The sequence below is a fragment of the Dromaius novaehollandiae genome, chromosome 2 (genome assembly GCF_036370855.1).
Source record: "Dromaius novaehollandiae isolate bDroNov1 chromosome 2, bDroNov1.hap1, whole genome shotgun sequence".
In the NCBI taxonomy this organism is placed as follows: domain Eukaryota; kingdom Metazoa; phylum Chordata; class Aves; order Casuariiformes; family Dromaiidae; genus Dromaius; species Dromaius novaehollandiae.
The window spans coordinates 143,442,463-143,470,258 of record NC_088099.1 but is presented as its reverse complement, the minus strand read 5'-3'; the positions used below and the strand labels follow the sequence as shown (position 1 = coordinate 143,470,258).

Here is a 27,796-nt window from a genome sequence, read left to right as displayed (position 1 = left end):
GACAGAGGAGACGGGTGGTGGAGGCAGAAATCAGATGCAATATAGAAGCCAAAGACCAGTGAGGTGACAGGTAGAAGTCTTGCTTAACTGACATATTTTCCCTGTTACACCTCGACTCCCATTGCCTACTCAAAAAGGGCAGGAATGAAGAAGATCCAGTGTTTGTACGTGTAGTAGAGAGGGACTTTTGCAGGCAGCAGGTACACTATTGGTCTCTCCATTGCCCAAGAAGCATGGATGCCAGGCAGTGCTGGAAGTGTTGAAACCGGTGGCTTTGCTGAGCTGGCTGTGTTTACCGGCGACTCGAATACCCAAGGAGAGAGGAGGGCAGTGGAAAATGGCAGCCAGGAATAGCTGCAGAACAGGGAAAGGAAGGGAGCTGGTGAGAAGGGGCAGGGGCAGGGGCAGGCAGGTCTTCTTCTCATGCAGGACAATACTGCTCTCTATTTTGCTTGAAGGGTTTCTCTAAACCCTGCTTTGTGCTGCCTTTCACATGAGCTGTGCAGAGTGCTAACAGATGTTCATATACAGAGGGAGGGAAGTTTTAGTGCTGCTCTATTTACTTACCCCGAAGATTTGCTTGCAGACGAGAACATGGGAGCAGCGTAACAGCTACCTGAGGGAGGGCTTTATTTCCCGCTCCTCTGGAGCGTTAGCAATCGAAGGGAGTGGAGTGTGCCATGAGGCTTCACTTCACTGGAGCTTTTATGTTTTAAAATTGGGTTAGCAAATTTATTGCTGCAGTAGCTTAATCTCACAGTGCATTATCTGTACACATGATAGACTGGAATATGAACTAATTCTGTCAATAAAGTGACTGTTTGAATCTTGATTGCCAGATACAAGGAATTCAGTCTTTCATTTGAGATGCTAAGTAGCTGCAGTCTTACACAGTCCCCTCCCCACAGGTTAGGGGTTGGAGGCTTCCTATATCCAAGTTTTCCTTGGCAACAGATGATGCTGTGGGAGGAAAGGAGAGGTGGACAGATCAGGCTTCAGGCACCCGGGTACGCACTGTGACCCTGCACCAGCCAGCCACAGTAGCTTGGGGGTCTGCAGCTCCTGGAGATTTCTCTGACTAACACCTCTAGCTTTATATCCACTGGGGACCCAACTGCCCTGCCGAAGGGATGCTCCCCTGGGAGTTCCAGGGAATGTTCTAATGTTAATAATGAAAGGTATTTATAACGCAGGGAACACTCTTTACTAAGAATTCATTTGCTATTTCTGAAGATTTTTTCTTTTTTTTCAAAGTGAGAATCATTCACTTACTTACGCAAGGTATTCAGAAGTAGATGATAACATTGAGAGGTACCCAGCACCTCAAATGCTGTAAGGGAGGGCAAACACTGCATTTTGCTGTCATCTAAAGGGCAGCCAGAGATTCAATAGCCTCTCTCCTCTTGCTTCATTCGCACCTAGAAGAGATGCAGCCCTGTTCTCAGGTTTGTGGGATGTCACCACTAATTCCTCCTAAAGTCTCTAAACCCTCTGGCATAAAGGAAGAAAGGAAGATAGTCAGATCTTTGTGGGGAACTGCAGAGAGAAGTTGAGGGAGAAGTCTTGCAGTCTTAATTGAAGAACTAGCAGGAATGTTGTTTTAGGACTACAAGATATTTTTAGTCTTATCCATTTTGAACGTAAAGGGTACAAATATCATTTTTGCTATTCCTCTGCAGGCCAAGATCTTAGCAACACAGCCCAGAGCACAAAAGAATTTTCACCCCATTCCAAATTCCCATAAAAAAGTTCACTAAGCCTGAATAATGAGTTTAGTCATTTGAATCATGAATTTGGCTTCATAACCCACTGGGAGACTGAAGCAGAGCAAAACATGTCTGCTAACACCCAGACTTGAGCACCACAATTGGCAAGTCCTACTGAAGAGAGATCTCAAACTGAAACTGTAGAAATGTTAGAGGTTAGAACTGAAGTTTCTTGGCAGAGCTGACCTTATATGGAAACCTCATAGAAAGTCTGTTTGCACTAGCTTTCAAATCAGCACATAAGCTCTCATTTCTAATAGATATATTTAAAAAACGTGGTTAATTTAAAACTATATAGGTAAAAATCAAAGTAAATGATTCCTGCTGAGGGATGTGCTGGACAGAATGATGTTTCCTTTTTAAGGATAATGGGTTGACCTGAAAGAGGACATCTTAAGTGGAAGATGATTACAATAGAGTTCTTCAGAGATGAGTCTTGGGATAGATCTTATTTAACATTTTCATTAATAATCATGGTGCATAATCTCGAAGCAGTGATTTTGCTGTTAACACCAAGGTGGGAAGTACAGCTAGAGAGCCAGGCTATCACACATGGAAAAATGAGATGATTTCAGCACTGGAATAGTGAAAATGGGATGAAATTCCTTATTACAAAATGCAGTTTCTGAGGGACCAGTAGGAAGAACTCATCCTTTTAACTGGAAGTGACAGAGTGGGAGGAAAAGCTGCAGATCCCATCTAGCCATAAGACGACTATAAAACATCAGTATGGTGTGACCTGCTGAAGACAAATGCAACTTCATAACAAATCTGGTGAGAGAGTCCCAGCACTAGGAAGTATCAATGCTATTAATCAAAATACAGCACATTGTACAAGTGTTTGGTGATAAGAGGACTCACCTGGATTGCTGTAGTACATGACCAACAGTAGGACAGGAAATCATGTTCAGGAGGAGGGAATTCAGCACATCGTGGATGCAGAGGACTGTTAAGCCAAATAAGGGAATGGGAAGCCTGTGCTCTTGGAGGAGACCAGAAGAGCTCAGCTGTTTAGCCTAGCTAAAGAAAGGCCAAGAGGGGCTATGGTTCTAGTCTATAAATACATCAGAAGGGGTAAACACTAGGGAAGAAGATCTATTTAAACTGAAGGACAATGCTGGCATAAGAACAAATGGGTATAAACTGGCCATGAATAAATTTTGGCTGAGAATGAGAAGCAAATCTCTAACCACTGGAGCAGCAAAGTCTGTGGAACAGCCTTCTCCTTAGAGCATAAGAAAAACGGCCTTACTCATGTGAAAAAGGAGTTTGAAAAATCCATGAATGGGATTTACATGACATAGTTACCAGCAATAGACTAGATGACTCAGGAGGTCCCCTCCTGTCCTGTGTTCCCCTAGAAGAGAAATGGCATCTTGAAAAACAAACGCTTCTTACAACAGACAGTTTTTCAAAACGTGTGGGATTTACTGCACCACTGACACAAGGGGTCACCAAGAGGAGAGCCAAAGGCAGTAACGTTAAGTAAACGTGTTTACAATGTGTCTGTCTTCCTCTGCACTCTGTAATATCCCACCATTGCACATCAATAATGTGGTGCAGCAAGAATGTAAAACAGAGGATTATATAAGCAGATGAGTGAGTGCCAGGACAAAGCAAATAGGCCAAAAGAATCAGTAAGCTGTGTCAATTCAAGCATTAAAGAGCATTAGAAACAGCAATACAATTAGCACAATAATTAATTGAAATTAGGTTTTAAAAGCAACCTCAATAAAATTCTCATCTGGTTGGGCTTAACCTTAGAGTCAAAAGGCTTTACAGAATATGTTGTCCGAATCTGTGAAATAGTAAGTTTCCAGTTTTCTTTGAAAGTGAACCATGTGCCCAGTTTCTATCCAGAATTGATGGGGCATGTAGTAGTCATTTCATTTTAGGCAGTTCAGGCTTTTTGCAGTCTTTCTTCCTCGAGGTGTTCCCTTCCTCCCCAGGATGGAACACAGTAACATTTATTTTACATAGCATTTTCATCCGAAGATCTCTGACGTTTGCAAAGATTGCTGAGCGATACCTGTGTTTCAGCGTTGACTGAACTGATGCTCAGAAAGAGGGAGGAAAGGTTTTTGTAAATGTCTGTGTGACTGTGCATATCATCCAGTCCAGTGCTCCTAGACCACCTGGGGTCCGTTTTCAAAGAGACCAAGGAGCCGATCGGTTCCTAGGGCTGGATCCACAGAGACTCGCAGCGGGATTAGATGCAGGACGGGTGCTCTTCAGGTACTGCCCAACCCTGCAGACAGCTGAAGTCCCAGGGCACAAAAGCTGTTGCCACTGTAAGTCTCCTAATGCCCGTCCTGCTGCTCTAGGCCATGCCTGGGACCATCTCAGTTGTGACAGCTGTGAGGTGTCTCAACCTGTGCTCCCTGCATGAGCCCCGTCATGACGAACACGGAGGTACCCCTCAGTTTATCGCCTTGATGCTGCAGGCGGTCTCACAGCACCCTGCGAGCATGGGGCCCCGCGTCTCCCGCGGCCATGGTGCGCTGGCTCTGCCTATTCACATCCCCCCATCCACGCTCTAACCACAACCACAGCAAGCACCTTCTTTCCTCACTAGCTTTCAGCACCCTCCGTCCCTCCAAAGGCAAAAGCTAATCCTCAGATATTCATGTAGCAGTTGTAATAAATAAGTAGTAATTAGCAGCATGACAAACATGTCAATAAAATAACCTAATATTCCCCCCTCAATGTGTCTTCTAATTCTTTACATATTTTAGATACTGTAAATAACAACTTCAAGCAGGGCTGCCCCTGTAGTAAATAACACATATTCTTTGGATGCTGCAGGGTACAGGAGATGTTTGTTCCAGCTTTGTAGCTGACAGGTGCTTATGTGCAAATAGTTAAGGAGTTAACCTGTATGAAAGTTGTCAACTGTCCACATAATGGGGAAGATCACAGCTGGAGGGGAGCTGTTGCTCCAGGATGCAGCCTTGTGCAGAGTTTTCCATTTTCAGCCCCTGAAATTATTGGCCGTGGATTTGAAATAGCAAAAAAGTACAAAACACCAGTGAATGATATCAAGAGACTTCACTTTGTTTCTGTAAAATGAATGCTAGACCTGCACATGCTGCACAGCAAACGAAGAGAAAGCCTGCTCTCTGATGAGTGTACAGAAGGCATCACCTAATGAAATGAAACCGGTTCAAGATGAGACAGGGAGACAACATCTGAACTCTCTGCTCACATTTTGGCTATTGCAAGAGTTTCCTCAGGCCAGGAAAAAAATAGCTGAGAACAGATACCACAGTACTAACAAATTAATCTGATGCCAATTTCTCTCAGAGGGCATGTAATATGTTTAACCAATGTTCCTATTAGAAACACCAAACCTGATTAGTTTATGTAACTGCATTTGATGAAGAAGGTGGATGTTGCTGAAAGTTGCTTAGTGGAAGCATACTATAGATCTTCCTTTTGCCCACTTACAATTACAGTGATCTCCTTCATATATTAGATTCAGTGACTTATAATTAAATGCATTAAAGATTCCTAGAGTAAATCACATTTTTCTTAATATATTTAAGCCATTTTACAGAGTCTTTTATTGATTGAGGGAGGAGAGTTTTAGGAATAATGTGCTTAAACTGATGTGACAAACCATCCAATTATCCAGCACTTCTCAAGGCTAATGCCTGAAGTAACAAGCATGTCACACGACTGTGCCATTTTCACTTGTGCCAGACACCTAAAAGGTAGCGATTATTAAGCTTTGTAACTGGTGGTGGAGTGGGAGATTTCAGAAATGACTGAGAGAAAAGCCTGTCACTGTATTGTTTGCATGTACAACTTTGGTACACTGTGAAATCTTGAACAAAATTACCCACCAGCAAAATTAGATAGCCAACTTTAATTAGTAAGCAATAGTGAGTTATGTCCAGTTGAGCAGTGGCAATTTGGACAACACAGATTGTTGAGTGGAAAAATTGGAGCAAAATGCAAAAGATAGAGAACAATGACTACAAACACTGGTGAAACACACAGACAGCTGAATAGGCTTTTATTACCAGTGAAACAACTGTGCTTTAAAATAGGAGCACATTTTGGTTAAAAAATGAACAAAGTCAAGGAATTGTACATTAGAGGCAGATGTTCAGTGAAACTAGAGATTTTAAGAAAGTTTTTGTGATGATGCTTGGAGGAAAAACTTGTTTTCAGTTTTGTTGTTAAAGAACTATCTTTTATAGTTTGGGTTTCTTTTAGAAAGACATTTCACTTTCAATAGAGAGAGCAGTCATGTAGCTATGAATGCATGGTAGGCTGCACAGGACACATCTTTAATTACACCTATTCTTCTGCAAGTTCCTTGGGAGACAATTGCTCAAGGCTAATAAGGGCTAAAACATATTCAGTGATTCTGAAAAATGTCTTAATGCTAGTCTCCCAAAATCTCTTGTATTATTTGGAGCAAAATAGAGCGCAGCAATTGCTGTTTGCACTTGAAAGGGGAAAACTTTTCAGTTTCATGCCGTGTTTTGGGTCCTGTTTCAACGCCTAGGTAAAGGCCTCCATGAACAGACCTGCCAAGACATCATCATCATGGTCTTCATCTGACTGGGATGGCCTCAGGCACTGACTGGGTGATTTGCCTAAGGTCACAAGTGAGTCAGTGGAAGGGTTTAAATGAGGACCCAGCCTGAAGAGTCCCAGCATGACAAATCTTGCATGCTGGCAACTGACACAAGCCTGCCTCCGTTCAGCATCTCGGCATCTGAAAAACCAGTTGCATTTCCAGCATGCAGCAGGGTTTGAGCCTGGTCTCGCTGTACCGGCTGCACAGCTGGTGCTGCCCCGGGGAAAGGAGCTGGCTGCCCCGAACAGAGGGGTGGGCAGTGAGTTGGGAGCAGGCGGATTTGACTGGGAAATCTGAGGAAAGCGGAAAATACTCTATGTCAAACAGAGGAAGTAATAAAAGCAATCAAACGTTCTTGAGAAGCCAAGGGCAAGGAAATAGGTAAATGCTCCCCTGGCTCTCTCAAAACTCTGCTGACATGTTCCAAGACCAAAACAATAAAGGTAGAATTCAACAAAAATAGAAGCACTGGCAGCAAACTGCACCCAGAAATCTCCTTTGTTTTCTACCTCTTTCAACACTGAAGTTTTATGAAGAGAGCACCTAGACACCACATCCCTCCTGCAAAGTGAAATACAAAATACCTTCAAGCGCTGTACAGCGGACTTAATGCTATGTGCTGCGCTGTGGAAATCTAAGCTGCAATGTTATTAAGCAGCGCACAGCGTGCACTTCAGGCAAGGGAGGGTTTAAAAAACAGATATTAAGCATAATAAACTTTAGAAAAGTGGAACACATCAAGCTATAATTGAGAAGGTTAATACAGATGATAACAATTTACTAATTTTGGAGAAACTGTGAAGCAGGAGGAAGGGTAATACTGAATATCCGTCTCTGCAATTTCCACATCTCTAAAATAAATGCAGTGTAAACTAGAAAAGCTTTAAAACTGAACCAAGCAGTATGAAGCATTTGCACCAAGCAATAACATCAAGTCAGCATCAAACCCACATACTGAAAAAGAAATCCCTCTGTGCAGAATGCCAGCAGTGTATGTGGTAATGTACAGGTGGCTAAGGAGCCTGTTTCTCCATAGACTAAATGATGAGTTTTCTTCATCCTTCCTTCTAGCCATGTTCATCACTTCCTTCACTTCAGTCCTATTAAAAAATCACTGCTTTGTTTGAACAGACTTGAACTGCCAGCCTTTTTGTCATGCTTCAGCAGGCTGGTTTCCTGCTGGTGGCTGCAACAAGAGCTCTCCCGAGCCTTGGCTTTCAGAGAAGCGCCTTTCTGTTTCTAAGAGTTTTTCTAAGGATTTCCACCTAGATACATGTGCTGAGGTACAACACATCACCTATGCCTGTGAAGTAAATGCATCTGGGTGCCCTCCCCAGAACTGGGGCCAACTTGCTTGGAAATACTCTCATCCATATGATTAAACTTTGAAGAGTGGCCAGCTGCCTCCTGGGGCTGGTCCAGTTGCACAGGCTAAGCCCCAAACTGGGCTTGGGCACCCCCTGGGAGGATATGACTTAGCTGGGAACAAAACTGTGACGGGGACTGCCAAACAAAAATTGTCAGGGACATGCATATAGACACAGCCACTGAATCAAGAAAACCAGATAGCTTATCACACACTTGAACACACTTTTGCCCCTAATGTTAATGAAAAAATAAGAAATGTCTGGACTTGGGGGAAGCAAGCTATTACCCATTGGGAAAAGACACAGGGCCCTAAATCTTTCTGAGCAAACCAGATCTGGAGCATGCATTGCAAGAGGCCTCAGGCTCTGAAGTGAACTTCCTGGTGCTCTGAGCAGGTTGCAGGATCAGGCGGCTTCCAGTGATGGGGCCAGCAAGCCTAGGAGGGTTAAGTGTGTGGGAACAGGAGTGTGGCTTGGCTGGTCCAGCCTCCCAGTGCCTCGTATTTATCAGCAACACCATCTTTCCGAGTGGTGCATGACTCATCTGGGTCTGGCCACCTTCTCCCGTGGTGCCTCTCACTCTGACGCTGGGGACTTTCCACAGAGAGAAGGGTGCTGCTCGCTCCGGCAGGGCAGAGCTGTGGGCTCCTGCACACAGAAGCGCATCCCAGTGCGCAGCACAGGGCAGCTCCTCTCCTGCACTTCAGCCCGGGCAGAGTGCGAGGAGCAGGCTTGTCCCCAGTGAGGGGAATGAGGATGGGAAGGTCCTCACCTCTCATGCAACACTTCCACAGCTGGAAGGCCACGGCAAAGGCAGACCACAAGGATGTGGCAACAGTAAGACGCTGCCATGAGCTTGTGATTTTTAGGTCCTCTCGGGGCTTCCTTTCCTCCGCTCTGTACCCTCATGGGCAGACCACAGGCACCCAGTCCTGCAGCACGAAGTAACTTGTCCGAGTGCCTCAGTGTGGCAGAGGCGGCGGCGAGAGGGAGGTATCACCCACCAGCCCTGGCTCGGTGCTGGCAGGAGCCCCTCCGAAACAGCTGCTTGCCTGGGTCAGCTTTCAAAGACAGGACACCAGAGGGACCCTGAGGGCTCGAGCTGCATTCCAGCGACAGCAGCTCGGCGGTATCCACCTGCTTCGCCGGCGTTGGGGCAATTGTCCCTTTATCTTATTTTCCCACACAGTTGCCCTCCGTGCTCCTGAAAGGAACATCCACCAGCGAGAAATGCTTCTGGCCAGGTCCAGCTGCAAAGCCGCTGTACGGGGGCAGGGGTACGCTGCCTTCCAGCCACCTTCCCACCACGCGGGCCAGCAACACACCCCTTTGTAGCTGGAGGCCATTTGGACATGTTCAAGCTTCCCGTTTGAAAGAAGAATAATAAACGGTTCTCTGCAATAGCAGCTGCAAGTGCAAAACTGAAGCTTACCCCTGAGAAACACCACTGAAGGCTGTCAAAAAAGAATTACCAGGCTCAATGGCTGCAAAGTCAAAATTGCTTTAAATGCTGGGAATTGCCACCTGCCTTATAATCTTCCATTAACATCCAATGACAGCTCAGAATTATCTTGACACAGACACAGGAGAGCGTGCAGCTGTCCAGTTTTGGCCACGGAGTCCCCTCCTCTCTGAGTTCAAGCCGTTCCTTTGGTTAAAAATGTTATTTTGGGAAAGAAATGAATAATGGGAACAGCACTGTAAAAGCACGGGGAATGCAGCAAAGAAAAGAAAAGCTGCTATTTTAGAAAATGCTTCAAACTGTTAATCATGACTTGTCTAACTCCTTCTCTCCTGCCTGCTGCCACACTGCCCTGCGCGTGGGTCAAGTTAGCTCTCCCCCGTGCCTTGCACCGGAGAGCCGTCCTCTGCAGAGGACAGCCAGGGTGTCAGGCACTGAAGGCACAATTTTACTACAGGTTCCTGGTATGGGAGCAACACCACAGTGAATGAGTAGCAAGCTGCAGTTCAATTTTTAATCAAACACTATGAATTAAGTGAGGTGGAGGCTTCTGCAAGCTCCCAGAGTTTAATGAAAAGCAGAGCAAAAATCAGGGAAGCAGTTACACTACTAGCTCTTCCATCATTTTTTATCGCATTTAAAACAGCCGTATTTTTTAAACTGGGGTATCACAAGTGTTATGCGGACATAGTGAGTGGGGGGGTTGACCCTGCACACCAACTCACAGCCTCTGGTTTGCAGAGAAGAGACATTCATTACTACGAATAAAGAAACTGAATTCACCAACACTGCAAACCTAGGTAAATATTCGCCATTGTATACTTAATAAATTCATGAAGCCCACTGAGGAGCTGCGGTGGACCATGTTCTACTGCTGTTGCATCAGCTCTCATTTATCCTTGCCATCAGTATGACCACATGCCTGCAAGGTCTTTTTGCAGCCCTGATACACACCGGCATGGCTCTCCTGCCTACGGGGTCCTTCGCCGAAGGAAAAGACGGGTGATGTCTGGGCTATGGCTGCAGGCGGCTCTGCAAGTAATCGTGACAAAAGGGAGCAGCCGCCTTCCTGCGTAGGCTAAAACGTAGCAAAACGGAGATAAAATAGGAAACAAATAAATGTGGTGGAGCTGCTGCCATGATGATGCTGGAGGAAGAACGACTTAGATCTGAGCTCTTGTTTTCAGTTCCTAAACATTTACTGCTCTGCTGGGATGCCCCGTGAATTGCCACGTAGCAGCAGGGCTGTGGGCTGTACTCTCACACTCGATCTCATTTCTGGATTTTCAGAAAATGGTTTGTTTTGTTTTATTTCAGGAAAAAAGCTCCAAACATGTGCAAAACCACTGCTCCCTACATTTTCCCTTTCAGGAGAAGTATGAGGAAAGAAAAATCTATGGTTTGTTCAGAAACAGAACAGTTCCTCTTTGCACTGCCTTTGACCTTCCCAAGTCACAGCACTTCTCTCTTTCACTTAGCTCTGCTTCTCAGCTTCTACCTTAGTAGAAACAAGTGAGACCTCCTTTGCAGGGGTGACGATGCTCCTTCAGCAGAGCTTTTACAGCAGTGACAAAGCAAAACCTAGAAGGACTTTCTGCGGAGCTGCTCACTAACTAGTGGCTCTTGCATAACTCAGTAACTGAATAGTCCCACAAGGATTTCAGATTGTAAGTGGTTTAACATCATGTGCCATTGAACATTACATGCCCTGATACTCGCGTTGGGGATTTCAGTTAAGGAAACCCTCCAATGTGGCAAGGAAGAACTGCAAATTCCAATAATGTTTTAAAATTTTTAGCAGTGAAACAAGTGAATGTGAAGGGTTTTAGCACTGCGTAAAATTAGCGATAAAGTTCAAGCAAGAGGAGACCATGGTTACGCTGAAAGATACACGTTGGCCAGCCATAATTTTAGAGCATTCTTGTTCAAACCCGCTTGTGAAATAAGTCTACAAAAAAGCAGGCTATCCTTCAGATGTGACTGCATTAGTAGGGTCAGACAGATTTTATATAAAAAACACCCACACAAGATAAACAGCTATGAATAGGACACTTGACAGACAGGTCCAGAAGACAACAGACAGTGTTTCTGCTAAGATATAATTGCTCTAATTGGACCTGTGCTTGCTAAAATGGTGAAGTTAAAGAGGGCTCTACAATCATGCTGCCATTCTGCACAAAAGAATAGTGTTGTGATAGGAAGCATATAGCAGTTGTGGAAATAATCAGCTGCTTTGTGTTCATTTTCCCCTGGCATCTTGGATCTGCCATTAGGAACGTTCACACAACATGAGTAGAATATTTTCTTTAGAGTTAAAAGTTCTCAGGGTTGAATTGCTTCATAGCTGAAGTCTCTTTAAGTATTATTCAGCTTAAGTTAGACACTTCAAATGAGCGCGATCCATTGTGTTTTTGTAATCCTGGAAGAGACAGAGAAAGGCCGTGCGAGGCATAATCAGCAAATGCGCCCGCACCGGGAGCGAGGGAATTCTGTGAGGAAAGGAGCTGGCTTTGACATGCTTCTGCTTTAACTGGTCTCCTTTGGAGAGCAAGCCTGTAAATTACCTGTTGTGTTGTCTAATAAAACCTCCCTGCACAGAATCCCGGCACTTCCAAAACCTGGTCTCTTTTATAATAGGAGAACAAGCTCCAAACTCTTAAAGACAAAATCTTTGTTCTCCAGTAGCATATCTACTGTGCAAGGGGTGATCAGGCAGTGTTCACCCAGCCCTATTTTAAACACAGCATCCAGAAGCGAAGGCAATTCTTTTAGCCCCTTTTCAATCAGATGACAGCCAAACAACAAAATGTCAATATTAGCTTAGGAGGCATTTTGCTTTCCTGAACCCTCCAGGCAGCTGTTTCACATGAGATCTGGCAGGTCAGTGCCAGAGACTCCTTGAGACGCTGGGTAATGCTATCAGCAGTCCCTGCTTGGGGCAAACGTCCCTGTCACTGCAGCAGTGCAGGAGTAGTCATTGCAGAAGAGCCAAGAAGTTGCAAGCCTGTCCCCAGCCTTTTCCTGTTTTATAAGCTGCTCATGGAGTCACTCCCAGGCTCTCCTTTCCTCACTCTGCACCAGCTCTGCCCTGTCCCACATGGACCATCCTCCTGCAGCCACGGGGCCAGCCTGATTCTGGCCCGCTCCCAAGCCCCCGTCCTCTCGACAGTGAAATTCAGCACACTGCTAAGAAGCTTTGCAACAAATGTGGCAGGTATAAACCTGTCTCAAAGCCTTGCTAACCGCCGTGTGCACCTGCTTCCATGCACAGACACAGCGAGCTGAAACACCGACTCCTGCCCCCCTGCAGTCTCTATGCACATCTGCAAAAATGCTGAGCTGCTCAGAAGCAGCTTCTGTCCAGCCTGTGATCAGGCTCCTGTCCTCACGCAGGGCTCCTCGAGATGCGGCCGCTTACCCGTAAGGACCGAACGTGGCTCGTTACACCCCCCAACAAACATGCCTGCTCATGTCACCTCGGATGCTGCTATGCAGCTCCTGCCCTCTGCTCACATCGCAAGCAACAGGTCCAGGTTGCAGGCTGTGCGTTACTGAAAGGCGAGTGCTGGGACAAGCACCCTGCCCTGCTCCCAGGCTTCATGTTGTAGGGCAGAGGAAAAGGGTCTAGCTCCTCAGAGCCTGCTGTGGGGGCAACAGTGTCCCTCAGCCGCTAAGGATCCTCTCCCATGTTGCGAGCCAGCACATTTACTGATACAGTCCTGGGTTCACAGGGACACATCTGTACCTCTCCTACTGCAGCCCTGCCACTGATCTTTCCTTCGAAGGAGCACCGGGAATCGCTGTCTGCAGAGGTGTGAGGGATGTCTGGGAAGCTGGAGGCACTGAATATGCCCCTGCACTCAGCTTCTGCTTCCCCCCATCATCTGTTTCCCTTTGTGCTTCACTAGCTCTGCTCCTCATCCTGGATTGCCCAAAACCCTGACCAGCTGGTGGGAAAAATTGGTGACCGATGATGGTCTCCAAAGGATTGTGTGTTTCAGATGAAATCAGAGGGGATTTATCAACACAAGTGCAACTCAAAAGAAAGCATGTGCTCATTTCCAGCTAGTAGCTCTGTGAAAGCCAAAGATCATAATTAAAAATAAAAAACCCTTAAGGACTGACATCAGTGAGATTTGTGCAGCTAAAACTTTGCACGATATGGTGAACATGTACAGCAAAAGTCTTGAATTAACAACAGAAAAGAAACAGAGCTGAATTGGAGACTCCATCCTTTGCTCTTTTCAATGAGAGGAGATATTTCTGAGAATTCCAGGCATTGGGCAAATTAAAAACAGTGTTTCAGCCCAAACTACGAGCTTCTTGGCTTTTCTGGGTGTAAATCAGATCCTTACATTATCTCAGTGTCATTTTGTGGCTGAAAGCAATTCAGCAACTATCAGCATGGCCAGACTGAAATTCAACAGAACAGGATCTGAGGACTTTAGCTTTTAATGATTAGATGTTTTTGTAGACATGAATCTTACAAAAAAATGAAGTTCGGCAGAAAGTTGACAGTGTTGAGACCATAGAATGGAAAGCAGCTTTACAACCCTATATTCACATTTTCCACCTATAGGATTTCAACATTTGCTAAAGTTGTAATAAGGGCAGCTTCTTCTGCTCCCTCTGGGAAATATCACATTCAGCAATTCCTGAATTACAGTTTCTAATTATATTTTCATACTGTAATGCTGTCTGAAATGCAAATTTGATGACAGAATAATTTGATCCATGTAAAATAATTACAAAATTACTGTTTCTCAAACCTCAACTTGTACTCCCTGCTATTTAAGAAGATAAATTTAACAGCAGTAAAAGTACAGCCAAAACATATCCTATTTTTTTAACTGTTATCTGACTATAACTGTCTCCCTAGTGTTTGGCTCACCACAGAACATTATTTCTAAACTATGGCTACCAAAAACATTCCAGAGCTAGGATTTTTTTACATTAGCTTGGGACCAACAATGAGGTCAACTTCTAGTTTGCATTCAGAGTACCATATCCATGGCATCTGGTTTTAATTGAAAAAGCAACTGTTGATTAAAATGCCAAATCTCTACTGCTGCTCAGTTACCATTTAAACCAGTTGTTGCTAATGTGGATGCAGAACATTAAATTAGCACAACGTGATGATTTTTAGCAGGGTTGAAACTAACTTCGGCAATATGTAATTTAAGAGCCTGAATCTCAGTACTGCTGCAGGAGTTCCCGCTGTTTGTCAATCCCTTCCATATGGGGGTTTTTATCCCCCCCATTATCACCTTGAGTGGTGGGTAGGACCTATACAATTACAGCTGAACTCTCGTTCTGCCTGAAAAGTGCTAGAAAGAGTTGAAGTGTTCTGTGTTGCAAGATTTATTCAGGTTTTTATTACACTTCTCGCCTGAATTTAGATTGTCATTGCCCATCGACTCAAGCAGATCAAGGTAGAGCACGTTAAAGGCTTGAGTGTGTTATTATTACTAGGCTAGAGGCATCAACAATTTGAATTTGTTTTTAATGTCACTGGCTGAATCCAGTTGTAGGAGAAGTGATTCAAGGAGATTTCAATTCTGTTTTTAGCCAAGCTCTCCTGAGGTGAAGCGCTGTGATTCTTCAGTAATTACTGGTCTGCTCACCCTCCTTTGTGGATAGAGACAAAGCTACAGGAAGAGCTCGCCTTCTCCTCATGTGCGTGCCAGGCGGTCACATTTGCAAGTCATGTTAAGGCTGATGGGAGTTATGAGGGTCAATCTGATATCCCCAGAGGAAGGTGGAGTGTTACTAAGTGTGTGTGCATGGTCTTTTTTTTTCTCTTTATGTTAGAAAATTTCAAGTTGGAGTAAGTTTACAGTCTAAAGGTATAGCCTTGGATGGAAGATGAGCGGTGGATTGCAATCCCCTTTCTGCTCTTCAGTGGCAGGAAGGAGGCAGGAATTTAAAGCTTGTGTTTGTTCCCTTCTCTTGGTAGCTGAAAACCACCACAGGGAAGAGACTGAGGGATGCTTAACACTATATTGCCCTGAGAATTTCACATGCTCCTGAGGTAAAATTCAAGCACGTGTCAAAATGGCTTGATACTACACACAGCTAACCAAGCAAAATGAGAGCATGAAATCACGGGGAACAGGCACATGGCCCTGGGACCTCTCTCACACCCCATTTCCTTCACTTTCTCTGGTGAGCGACTCGTGCTTTTTCCACACTTTGCAGACTCTCGCACCATCTACGAGCCGCCTCGCTGGCCGTGTCGCGGCCACCTACCCCTCCAATGGGCAGCCCCCAAACCTCCCGGCACCAGCAAGAGGTGACAGAGCTTGTCATTTCGCCAAGCAGGACACATCTTTGTGCAACTTATGTGGCACTCAGCAGCTTCCCCTGCGACCACGCTGTGAGGACTCTCCTGGTACAGCAGGAAGCAGGTTATCGTCCTCTCTCAGGTCAAGTTAATGCCTTTATCAAGACTTGTTCAATACTGAAAAAGCAAAATGTGTCCATTTAAACTAGAGGAGAGGAACCCATTTTTAAAATATTTCTAATGAATAGCTCTTGAGCAAATCTACATCAATTATTTTTACCTACCAGGTGTTTTCAAGGCATCAAATGCTACAGGACGCTGTATTCAAGCCTAAATGAATGAGATGGAGCCCCAGCCCTCCCTGAACATCACTGCTACGCTGACAAGTAAAGTCACGTCTCACCTAGTAGGTAGCAGTATCCACACAATGGAGCCAAATCTTACTAATGTGAAGACGAATAACTTTTTTTGCAGGAAAGCTCCCACTAGTCTCAAAGCCATCACTGCTCCCCAGGTGCCGACCGCTTGTGGGCTCTGCCCAACACCAGAGCCTCAAGCACGCAGGGCTGGGTCTGCCGCCTCCCTTCGCCACCGCCACCACTGCGCTATCCAAACTCGATGAGGGCTCATGGACTGCAGTCACCCAAAATACGAGCTCCTCATCCAGCCTGCTGAGCAGCTACTCCCAAGGCAGTCCAGCCTGCTCCCCAGAGTACGGACAGCACCAGCAGCACTAGTGTTGGCAGTTCATGCAACCTAAGAAAGGGTCGATAGCATTGTTCTTGCAGGAAGCTGAGAACGAGGTATTAATCAGCATCATTGTGAAGTTGTTAGGAAATTATTTTTAAAATATATATATATACACACATATATATGTATTTGATTTGCTGATACATTGCCATCAGGTGAAAAATTTAATAAACAAGATTTAAAGTATTTCAGTCTTCAAAATGTTGATATTTTTGACATAAGAGTTAAACTGGAAAGAACAGATTAAATAACACCATGAATAAAGGTTGAGAGGTTTTACATGCATTTATGACTGTTGATCTATTAGGAATGCCAAAAGCACTGAAATCTACAGCGTTAAACCATAACTTTCTTTACAGAAGTGCTTTCAGTGTTAATCTCCACCTTGAGGCACTATTGAAACAGCTATGTCTGCTGTATTTATTAACATTAGAATAATTTTTATATAATTATTTTATCTTTTATTGTGCTGTATTTTAAATTGTTGTGTAGCTTCATGATTCAGTGGCAGCTGCTGAAAATCATTACCACTATCAATAAACCCTTTGAACTTTGGGGGGAAGAGAACAGGGAATAGGAGTATATAATCTGAGATGATAAGAATGATCTAACATACTTTTCCAGGAAATAATGCACATGATGTTTCATCTGTAATCCGTTCTTAAAACGAATATGTACGTTCACACACGAACTCAGGCAGTGGCAATAAACTTCAGGAACTCTGGAATCTCCTTCTTGATAACAACCTTCTCTCAATAAGAGCAATACAAAACCAGAACCAAATTCCCTCTTCTTTTCCAAAGAAGATCCAAATAGCATTTATTTTTCAATTACTATGGCGCTGTTCATGCTGCAGTTCTTTTTTTAGCTAATCTGACCGCTCTTACTGCACAACAGCAAAAGAAAGCTCAGTGCGTGTGTGAGAAAAAGGGTAAAAGCCTATGTTACAACAGCGTTGGTCTCTTGGCATATTTCAGATAATTTTTCAGGAAGCTGTTGATCCTTTCCTCTGTAAACATTATAGAGTCAAGAGTGCCACATGCCCCAAGAGAAGGACAGAAAGCCCCAACAGTGTACAACTGCTGTGGGTGCAGGGAGCATGTGTGAACAAAGATGATTCAAAGATTCAAACTTTTGGAGTTTGATAGCAAGCTGTTCCTATCTGTATCTACTGCTGGCTTTCTGTTCATTAAAAACATTGGGTATAAAAACATCTCAGCTAGAAGGCATTAAAAAAAATTCAAGTTCCAACAGAAGTATAAAGCCGTACAGATGCCCAAATCAACAAAATGCCTAAACATGAGTTCTTTTAACTCCAATATAGATTACCCTAAGTTACTCATGTTCATTTATATTCCTAAAGTGTCAAATGAGAACAATATCATTTTATTCTCCTTTCATGGATCATTAATCTAAATTTAACTCTGCTCTGCAGTCTGCACACAGAATTAGTAACTGGAAGCTGCTTTGCATTTATCTGATAGTGCCCGGCTTGTTCATCAAGGCAAACTTCCAGCCAAAACAAACAAGTGAAAAAATATCAATCACGATAAGCTGCTTTTTATCCTTCTTTTTTTTAAGAAAAAAGAAAAAAAATACCTGACGAAAACATAAAGCAAATGGTTACCTCACACGGCAGAAATGCAAGTTTTTAATAGTCCATGCTCTGGCAGCCCCTGAGAAACAGCAGCAGCAACAGCAGCAGCAGCGGGGATAAATCCAGCATCCACTAGGTTCTCACAAGCCTTTGGCTGCGCGGCCGAAACCACAGGCTCTGCCTCCAGCTGACGTCAAAGTCGCTGTCACATGGCCAGATGAAAGCCAAGAGAGCATTGGTTGTCCTAGCAACCGCAGCACTGCTCTGAAATTATTTCAATAGGTCATCTGTCATACTGTGTGCACATTTGAACCATCATGGGCTCCCTGACAACCCAAACACCAAGAACTCGGCTAAGTTGGCTCTAGTGGGGAGTTGTACCATCTTCGCACCGCGGCTGTTTTAACTGTGGCCTTTTAGGAGAACGCGCTTCCCTCCCTCCCTCTTCCTCTTCCTCTCGCATCCCCAGCATCAAGCAAAAACATCCCCTTTTATGCCCGGTTCGCCCAAGTGGATGCTGCATCTCCCAGAAACGCTGGCCTCCGCGCACCGCGATGCCCCGACAATGCGCAGCCGGGCGCTGCACAGGCTGCCTAAAATTAGCATCTCTCCAAATTACACACAGCCGAGGTTTTATTCATAGTGACAAAAATTTGTGTTCGATTGTCAGCATCTCTGCCCAGATTTGGGGAAACCTTGCAGAAGCAGAGCGCTGCAAGCGGACCCCAGCCCCACGGCGAGCTGCGCTGGGCTGCGCGGCCAACCAGCGCCCGGCGAGCCCCGGCGGCAGCAGCCGTAGGTCCCCAGCCACGCTCATGCTCGCGCCCGCGCCCGCACGCCTCGGGCCCCGGACCCTCCCCGCTCTCCTCCTCCCTCTGCACGCGCGACCGAGAGCAGAGCCGCGCTGGCGGCGTTGCTCCCGCTGCTCCCAGCGAAACGCCGCGGGGAGGGGGGACGGCAGCGGCGCCCCCGGCCATCTAGCGCCGACTCACGTCCAGAGCCTCGTCCCGAAGGCAGAGACGCGACACCCGTCTTGGGTTTTCTTGTAATGCTAGCTGAAATCCACTCTTGTCCCCAGATTTCCTTTCTCCCTCCCTACGCACTGCCCTGCAAGCGCGCCGCAGCGTGTGCGCAAGGGGGCAGGATAGGAGAGAGCGAGGAGGGAGGGAGGCAGAGGCTGTCACCTGTGGGAAGCAGGAAGGAAGGGGAAAGTGTCAGCCACAAGAAAATGTGCTCGTCTGCATAAATGAGGATTACTGACTGGTGCACGGGACACAGAAATACTAGGAATCAAACACAGTAAATGTCTGTATTAAAAATGGACTGGATATGTAGCAGCACGGGGTCTTAGGGTCTAAGCATGCAGCTTATCCCCTGGAAGACCCTCAGGCAAAGCTGGTTTGGCCCCTTCATGATAGGCAAAACAGAAAATATTAGAAATTGAAAGGAAAAGACAAGAGAGCCCAGGGAAGGATGCTGACGGGTGCTGAGGAAAGGCTCCCAGCGGCTGCAGCGGCGGCAGCAGGCTGCAGGCAGGGCCGGGGGACGGGGAGCCTGCCGAGAGCCGGCTGCCTCCCCTTCCCCTGCTCGCAGTGCGGGGACACCAGGCGCTTGGGGAAACCACAGCGCAACAGCAACAGCAAATGCCGGGTTATATAGCATGTAGTGAGACGTGTGGCTTTCCCCAGTACAGCTTATAAACCGCCTTTCAAATGCTACCAGTGCACTGGGGTTTCCCCAACACCTCGGAGGACGCGGGCAGCACCTTCAGCTCACTGCCCTGCTCTTAGAGCGGGAAGAGCGATATTTCCCTGCCAGATGCAGGGAGGGTTAAGGTGTTAAAGACTGCGAGTGTCTCAGATATTCACTGTTGCGATCTAGCCCCCAGATAATGTGATTTAGCCCCCAAATAATTGGAAAATGCTTTTTTAAAAAAAGTATGATGGATGGATGGATGGACAGAGTGAGCGAAATGTGGTGTGAAACTAACGCCAACACGTGGTACGTGCAGTAGCCCATGGAGCCGGCATCTCTCATCCGTGCACTTCTTTCGCTCACCTGATCAGTTATACCTAATTAGCAAAACAGTGAAGAGGGTTCAAAGAGTTATTGCAATAGAACAAAGCAGTCCAAATTGTCTAAAATTCATGCCTTAAAAAGAAAATAGTCACAACTAGCTGGAAAGCCTGTGACAGTTTAATAGAACAAGTAGAGTATGGTGAATTAAAAAAACCCCACCATATACTACATATGTTACATATAATCACACATATTAATCCACTGTAGAAGACTGAAATTTCATGTCAACACCCATCAATGAAATTGTACCATAACATAGAGATATATTCTTTTCATTTATTGGTAATGTTTGTACAATACAACAGAAAGTTTGGGATTACGATTTAAAAAGAGAGCCCTCCAATACCGCATGGCACACTACTTTCTGATTATTAATCTGTCAAAAATGTGTGCATATGCAAGATATTTTAAAGTTTTTAATTTTTTCTAAGTCCTTTTCACAAAACCAGACAATATACCGAATACATTCTAAGGGTCACAAGACATTTCAATTACATTTTAATAATACTCTAAAAATATTACCAGCGGTTCCATCAAAACATTAAATCATAACAGTTGCTTCTTTTTACCTACCCCTGGCTTTGGCCAGAGGATGAAGATTTTGGCAAACACAAATAAAGACTTCAGCAGACGTTTGGGGGTGGATCCCCACAACCATCCTAACGTTCAACCAACCAGCTACATGAATAGAGGCCCCCGTCACCACAGCCTTCCTCCCTGATGAGGGCTGCTCGCACCCTCATTCCCAAGGCCCGTGCGGGCAAGAGCCGGCCCCGCGTGGCCCCGCGGCGCTGCCGCGGTGGGTGCCCACCACCAGAGCTGGCTGCCTGCTGGTTGCTGTTTACGCCAGGGGGGCAAGGTGGCCGAGGAGATGGTGCAGGGCCTCCCTGCAGCTCCCTGGGAACGGCTGCAAGAGGACCCAGCCTCACTCGAGCCCCACGAAAGGCCAATTTTCCACACCTACAAGCACACATGCGCTCAGGGTACCTGCTTTTTCTAGTATAAAAATAACCCTTTCGCTCGCCTTCAGAGGGTATTTCTGCTGCAAGGCAAAAGCCCTGTGGAGTTCCTTAAATAGGGATGTGTTTATATGGACACGCTAATTATATGTTGCCAAAGCTTTAGTTTTCAGTCAGTTGCAAGACTAAGTGAAAAAACAAAAAACAGGCCGAAGCTCTGCAACACATAAAATAATGGCAGCCTGAAATGTACAGTTTCCACTTTCCAGGGCTCGGCGGCAGTCCTGTCATGCCTCCCCACAGATGATGACAGGAAGATGATTTCTCCACGGAGAAGTTTTCTGAATTAAATCACTACTTCTCCACAATAATGTAATTGTAACTCACAAACCTTTTCAGGAATAGGGACAAAGTAGAAGTTCACACCACACAAACAGAAACTGGAATGGAAAAAACAGCAATCAATCCTCAGAGGGACAAAAAACCTGCAAGAAGTGGTAGAAAAATATTTATTCCCTGATTTAGTTTAACTTTTCCATGATAAAACCCCCAGTGCCAAATCTGTCCCTTTCTTAATGTCAATCAACCAAGTGAATGCTAAGCAATGAGACATGGGCAGTGAGTGGAAAAATAGATAAAAGATATTTAAAGGCTGAAGTCTACTGAGAAACAAACCAGTTTCATCAGCCTGGGAGCACAACCTTAAGATTCACGCTCATCGTCTCCTTATTGGGATGCTTTTGCTCTGTACCATCACGCGTTTGGTTTCCCATCAGAAAGCAAACTTTCTTCTTAGGATTTGGAGGACAGTAATAATTGCCACGTGTGGGTACAAGGAAAGAAAGTTGTCATGACATGACTCACTATGTGGGTAAAAAGATAGGCAGCTGAATACATCGATCAGAAGTTGGGGCTCACCCCAGCATCCAGGGAATCAGAAATTGCACCAATGAGTGCACCTAAAAAGCTCAAATGAGTTTCTGGCAGAAAGCAGAGGTCTTGCACATTTGGCTCAGATGAATTTAAAAATGCCAGGCCAGGAGCAACCAGCCCTCCCGAGAGAAGGCTCAGCCCCCTGAGCTGAGCTCGCCTGGTCTCGAGCCAAGATCGTGAGGATGCACAGCCCTTCCACAGAAGCACACAGAGAGGCTGGCAGGCAGCAGGGCTCAGTGCCAAGGCAGGAGAAACCCTGCCTCGCTGCTGGCAGAAGGGAAGGGCAACCTGGCCAGCGTCTCTGCCCCACACTAGGGACACCCTTCCTCCTCCCCACCTCGAGCCGAGCGGGGTGTTGATGCCTGCAGGGTGCCCATGCAATGACTCCCTCACCCTCAAGGCAGCGGACGATCTACCAGAGCTTCACTGAGTGCGGCAATATGTGCTATATGTAATAATATACATATGACATACATATCTTTAATGTACAAACACACTGATAATACATATGTATCTGAACATATGCAATCATTTACACACATATATAACACTACAAAGAGGAACAGAATCCAGCTTTTCTTCCCATACTTGTTTTGACTCTACAGTGCTAACAATAGATAACATTTGTTTGCCCATAAAATAGAAGACACACACAGAGAGCAGAAATACTATATGGGCTGACCTTTGAACCCACAAAAGACTAGAGCTTCCCTAATGTCAATCTCCAAAACAACCTTGCACTCAGAAAGAAGTTATATCAATTTAAGCAGCTGAGAATCCACTCTTGACTTTTCTTTTACTAAAACATTTTAAAAAGTGCTTCAACTTGAAATCTTCTTTCAAATATTGAAGACTTTTTGCTGCTTTTAAAAACAAAAGGAAAAAGCCCCAAGTAGGCATTATTTTAATGTAATCTATCCAAAAAAACCCCATATATTTTGCTGGTCTCTGCAGCTTACCGTTTGAAAGACTTAATATTTCCATTGGCATCAGTAATACAGATAAAAAAGAGACAGAAACAAGGCTGAGCAAAATGTTGTCATGTTGACTTTTGCTCTCATAGAAAAACAGGGTGGAAAAAAAACAGACAGGAAAAGACATTTTAGTTTTCTAACAGCTGACATGGCATTGCAAGCAAAGGGATTTTTGAAATAAAAACAATAAACAGAAGTGGTTCACTCTGCCGCATTCACTGAAGGTGGCCCAGTGAAAGCCTTATTGTTCAGGCCAAATCAGGTGGAAGATGGCTTCCCATGAATGCAGCACTGTAAAAAAATCTGATGCCCTCCTTTAGTGCCACCAATTCCTGTTCTCAGGGAACATTAGTGATTCCACTTTAGGGATCAATAAGTCTGGCTTCATGTCCAATAACTTGCAGTGCTGCTTTGGAGATTTTCCTCATCACTGCCCTTTCTAGCAATGAGAAGAACCACCAAACCCGAGCTCTAGGAGGATACAAGCACTGGCAGTGGGTGTCTGTCCCTGTATGAGGACCTCTGGCATGTAACACTGAGGAATGGTGGAGGGATTTTGCGCCACAAGCTGTCTTTTCGTTATATACCACAGAAAGGATCTCTTGATCTAAAATAACTTTTCTGGCGCTCCAGCTTAAATAATGCGATCTTTAATCAGGTCTTTAGACCTGATTAAAATGGTTTCTTTGGACAGAGGGAGATGTACTGAGATCTATGCAACAGCCTCGCACTTTAAAAAAATTTACGTGCTTTAAAACCAAGTCTCTTGTGTTTAGGCAGCTCAGCTCATGGCTTTTTTACTACCTGACAAGGGGAAATATGGGGAGATGGAGAGGTGGAGAAGGTAGGAATTTCCTGTGGCTTGGGGAAGGAGCACAAGTCCCAAGGGCCCAAACAGGAACAGGAACCCCCTCCCACAGGGAGGAAAACCCACCAGCAGCATCTTCCCCCCAGACGATGTCACTCATTCCCACTGACGAGTACATCCACCGGCTCTCCACCATCGCTTACCAAACCTTCCCCAGCTCTGCTCCTGGCAACCCCACAGGTGGAAGCTGGTGGCTGCTCATCCCTGGCTGCTCCTCCTTACTCCAGTGGCAGGGCCCTGCCTGCCCCCTGCTCCTCTGCATCCTGCACCATGCTGAAGTCCATGTCTGCCCCCCTCCCTGCCTCTTCTTCCACATTTCCCTTGAAAGGTAGGGCCAGTTTCTCACCCTCATCTGCACTGTCATCGGTTAGACAGGAAAAGCATCCTGAGACACAAGTAAGACAAAATCCACTTTCTGCCTCCTTGCAGATCATCCGAGACTGCATCTGTACTGGTATCTATAAGGAGCCAGGGCCCATATTCTGGCACAGAGGCTTGGTGTCACAGTGTGGCTGGTATCTATGTGGCTAAGCCTCTCCCCCAACAGAGTGGCCTCATTGCAGCCACCTGTGGGGAATGACCTCCAGCCTGTGCAGGCAGGCGGAGCGAGAGGAGCTGAGGTTGGCCACCACATCCCAGATTTGGCCTCTGGGTAGTAGCAGTTGTGCTAGATCACAGAATTATACAGAATCACAGAGGGGCTGAGGTTGGAAGGGACCTCTGGAGATCATCTAGTCCAAAACCCCTGCTCAAGCAGGGTCACCTAGAGCACATTTCCAAGGATTGTGTCCAGATGGCTTTTGAATATCTCCAAGGAAGGAGACTCCACAACCTCTCTGGGCAACCTGTTCCAGTGCTCTGTTACTCTCACAGTAAAGTTTTTTGTCATGCTCAGACAGAACTTCTTGTGTTTCAGTTTGTGCCTGTTGCCTCTTGTCCTATCGCTGGGCACCACTGAGGAGAGTCTGGCCCCATCCTCTTTACACCCTCCCTTCAGATACTTGTACACATTGATCAGATCCCCCCTCAGTCTTCTCTTCTCCAGGCTGAACAGTCCCAGCTCACTCAGCCTTTCCTCATATGAGAGATGCTCCAGTCCCTTAATCATCTTAGTAGCCTTGAAAAGATGAAAATACACCCTTGCATGAATCCTGCCTTGCTGGCAGTGAAGCACCAGGAGACAAGGTCAAAAACTTGAGAGAGTAGATGAAAAAATGAAATGCTATTAGCTGGAAAAACATCCCATCATCTAGTAACCACAATCAGCACCTCCTAAGGGACCAGCCAGAATTATCTTGTAGCTGAATGTGGATGCCTTCGGTTAATTGATGCTCTTGAGCTGTGCACGCCTTCTTTTCTTCTCATCGGGGGGCCGAGCTGAAAGAAACCGGGAAAAATAGTTTGGATCAAACAAGAATTGATTACTTGGCAATGTGCATGGGAAAAAAAATCACTCTGGATCAATAACAGAATTTTGGACATCTTTTTAAAAAAGCCAAGGATATATGGAAACAAAAGTCTTCCTTTGGAGCTGGACTTCAGTGAGGAGCTGTGTGGGCAGGAGAGGTCACTGTTGCTTGACAACTGCCCTCCCTCCACCCGGGGGGCTGTATGGTCAGGGAGCAAAGCCCACCCTCCCCTCTCCAAGCCAGCAGCGCTCACCGAACTCTGCAGTTTGCACTGTTTAAGCTAACCTGACTCATTTGGAATGAATCTGCAGATTGCTTCAAGTGCCCAAAAGCAGCACTTTTCGGAGAATAACAGATTTGCCAGTTATTTTTTCCCAGATCCAACTAATATTTCAGGTAGTGAATTAGCCCCTGAGCCCTCTTGCCAGTATCTCTGTGGTCTCACAATAACATTTGCTAATTGTCTAGCTCTTCTGCGTCTGCTCCTTGCTGTGTGCAAGGCACATCTGAGCAGCAGATATTAAGATCCTGACCCAAAGTCATCTAAGCACATGGATAACCTTACACTGGCTGGGACGTTACACGTGTGCTTAAGTATTTGCTGGATGAGAGCCCAAGTGCCTGACAACATTGTGGAAACTAACCGTGCACGCAGTGATAGCGACTGCAGAAAAACAAAGAAACAAGATAGAAATATCCTTTTGCTCTCAAATAAATCTTTTTCCAGTAAGGAGAAAGGAACAAAACTCTGTAACAGGAATTCTCTGTCATCTGTATTTTAGTCCCACCTATATTAAAAAGGAACTTTTCCAACTGTTCAAAAAAATCTCCACAGCATTTATCGCACTTGGCAAATTTCAAATATTTTTGTTTTTTCTTACTGAACTTTTCCTTTCCTCCCACTCCCTCTTTTTCTTCCCCCTTTCCTTGACCTGCTGCAGTCCACTTCTGTGAAGCTTATCTTATCTCAGTAGCTGCTAGTAATTAATTTTGTAATACTTAACACCCAGCCTCAACCCTCACGTGGAAATATTATACCATACCCCTGTTATGTTTGGATATACTATATATGTATCTCAGTACTCATATATATATATGGTATATACTATACCTCTGTTAAATGTGCCGGCATATGAGTATCCTGTTTTATTAAAAACGAATTTAAGACGCCCTTTGACGTGATGTCTCACTGCTCACGTGCAGAAGTTAGAGCGTCACGTTATCCTTGCTTCTTGGAGTCCTCCCGGTCCTGGCACAACGCTTTCCATCACTCTGGGGCACTGAAAGGCAGATTAGCTTTTGCTGCTGGAAACCTGCCTTCCTTTGTGAAGGATGACAGCATTTCGCAACCCGTTCCTGGGAGGCCGGCCGGCACATATCTGCACACCCTTGCACCCCAGGCATGGGAGGAGCCCCTGAGGGCCCAGCTCCTCACGGCCGTGCATGCAAGGCGGGACGAGCTACGTTGTCTGGTTCAGATCCTCACCAGCTCTCAGAGTCCCGGTAAGCGCAAAAAGCCACAGGCGGTGCCGTTCACGGGACACGGTCCCAGGCAGAGAGAAAGGGCCCAAGGCCTGCAGTAAGGTACCCCACTGCGGCCTCACTGCCCCACTGCCGGATGTGGGCTGGACACTGTATTTAGGCTGCCGATTCCCAGGGCAAAGCAGTGCCGGCTTCTGTCAAACTGCTGTGCCAAAATGGGGGCTGGTGCGGGCCAGCACGCCAACAGGCAGGATCCCGCTGGTGCCTCAGGATGCCCCTGTGGGCTGCCACAACGTGCCCCCAGGCTCAGGCAGGGGCACAGGGCTGAGCACCCATAGGCTGGTCACCACGCTCCCTCCTCAGCTCCCATGCTGTGGTCACCACGCTCCCTCCTCAGCACCCACGCTGTGGTCACCACGCTCCCTCCTCAGCTCCCACGCTGTGGTCACCACGCTCCCTCCTCAGCTCCCATGCTGTGGTCACCACGCTCTCTTCTCAGTACCCACGCTGTGGTCACCACGCTCCCTCCTCAGCTCCCACGCTGTGGTCACCACACTCTCTTCTCAGTACCCACGCTCTGGTCACCATGCTCCCTCCTCAGCTCCCACGCCATGGTCACCACGCTCTCTTCTCAGTACCCACGCTCTGGTCACCATGCTCCCTCCTCAGCACCCACGCTCTGGTCACCACGCTCCCTCCTCAGCTCCCACGCTGTGGTCACCACACTCTCTTCTCAGTACCCACGCTCTGGTCACCACGCTCCCTCCTCAGCTCCCACGCCATGGTCACCACGCTCTCTTCTCAGTACCCACGCTCTGGTCACCATGCTCCCTCCTCAGCTCCCACGCCATGGTCACCACGCTCTCTTCTCAGTACCCACGCTCTGGTCACCACGCTCCCTCCTCAGCACCCACACTCTGGTCACCACGCTCCCTCCTCAGCTCCCACGCTGTGGTCACCACACTCTCTTCAGTACCCACGCTGTGGTCACCGTGCTCCCTCCCCAGCACCCACGCTGTAGTCACTGCACTCCCTCCTCCCCAGACTCATCCCTGCCCTCTCTGCCTTATCTGGCCAAACAGTGAAATATCATCTGTGTTGAATTTGAACACAATGAGCAACTGACTCTGCTTTATTTCCCTGCTGGTCCTGATCATGACATCTCTGTGTCTCCTCCCTCCAAATCGGCCAGGACTTCACCCAGTGGCTAATCTGTGCTCTTTGATGTTTGATGGGTATACTCTAAATTGCCAGACTTTGCCATGCCTCTAACTTT

The 27,796-nt window shown here is 46.2% G+C and overlaps 1 protein-coding gene and 1 long non-coding RNA gene across 4 annotated transcripts in view; both read right to left on the bottom strand.

The window, feature by feature from the left end:
• Positions 1-18,920, bottom strand: part of NCALD (neurocalcin delta) — a 63,607-nt gene extending 44,687 nt beyond the window's left edge. The window contains exons 1-2 of one of the 3 annotated variants that reach the window (XM_064507643.1): positions 18,809-18,920; positions 17,819-18,080 (exon numbers count right to left, since the gene is read on the bottom strand). The gene's annotated coding sequence lies outside the window, so the exon portion shown is untranslated. The remainder of the gene's footprint in view (positions 1-17,818; positions 18,081-18,808) is intronic. The other 2 variants (XM_064507641.1, XM_064507642.1) reach the window with 2 other exon arrangements.
• A 3,065-nt stretch (positions 18,921-21,985) lies between these two features.
• Positions 21,986-27,228, bottom strand: LOC135327616 (uncharacterized). Its single transcript, XR_010388009.1, has 2 exons — positions 26,150-27,228; positions 21,986-25,006 (listed from the first exon to the last, which is right to left on the bottom strand). It is a non-coding gene; the product is annotated as an uncharacterized LOC135327616 (long non-coding RNA).
• Positions 27,229-27,796: the final 568 nt, after the last annotated feature.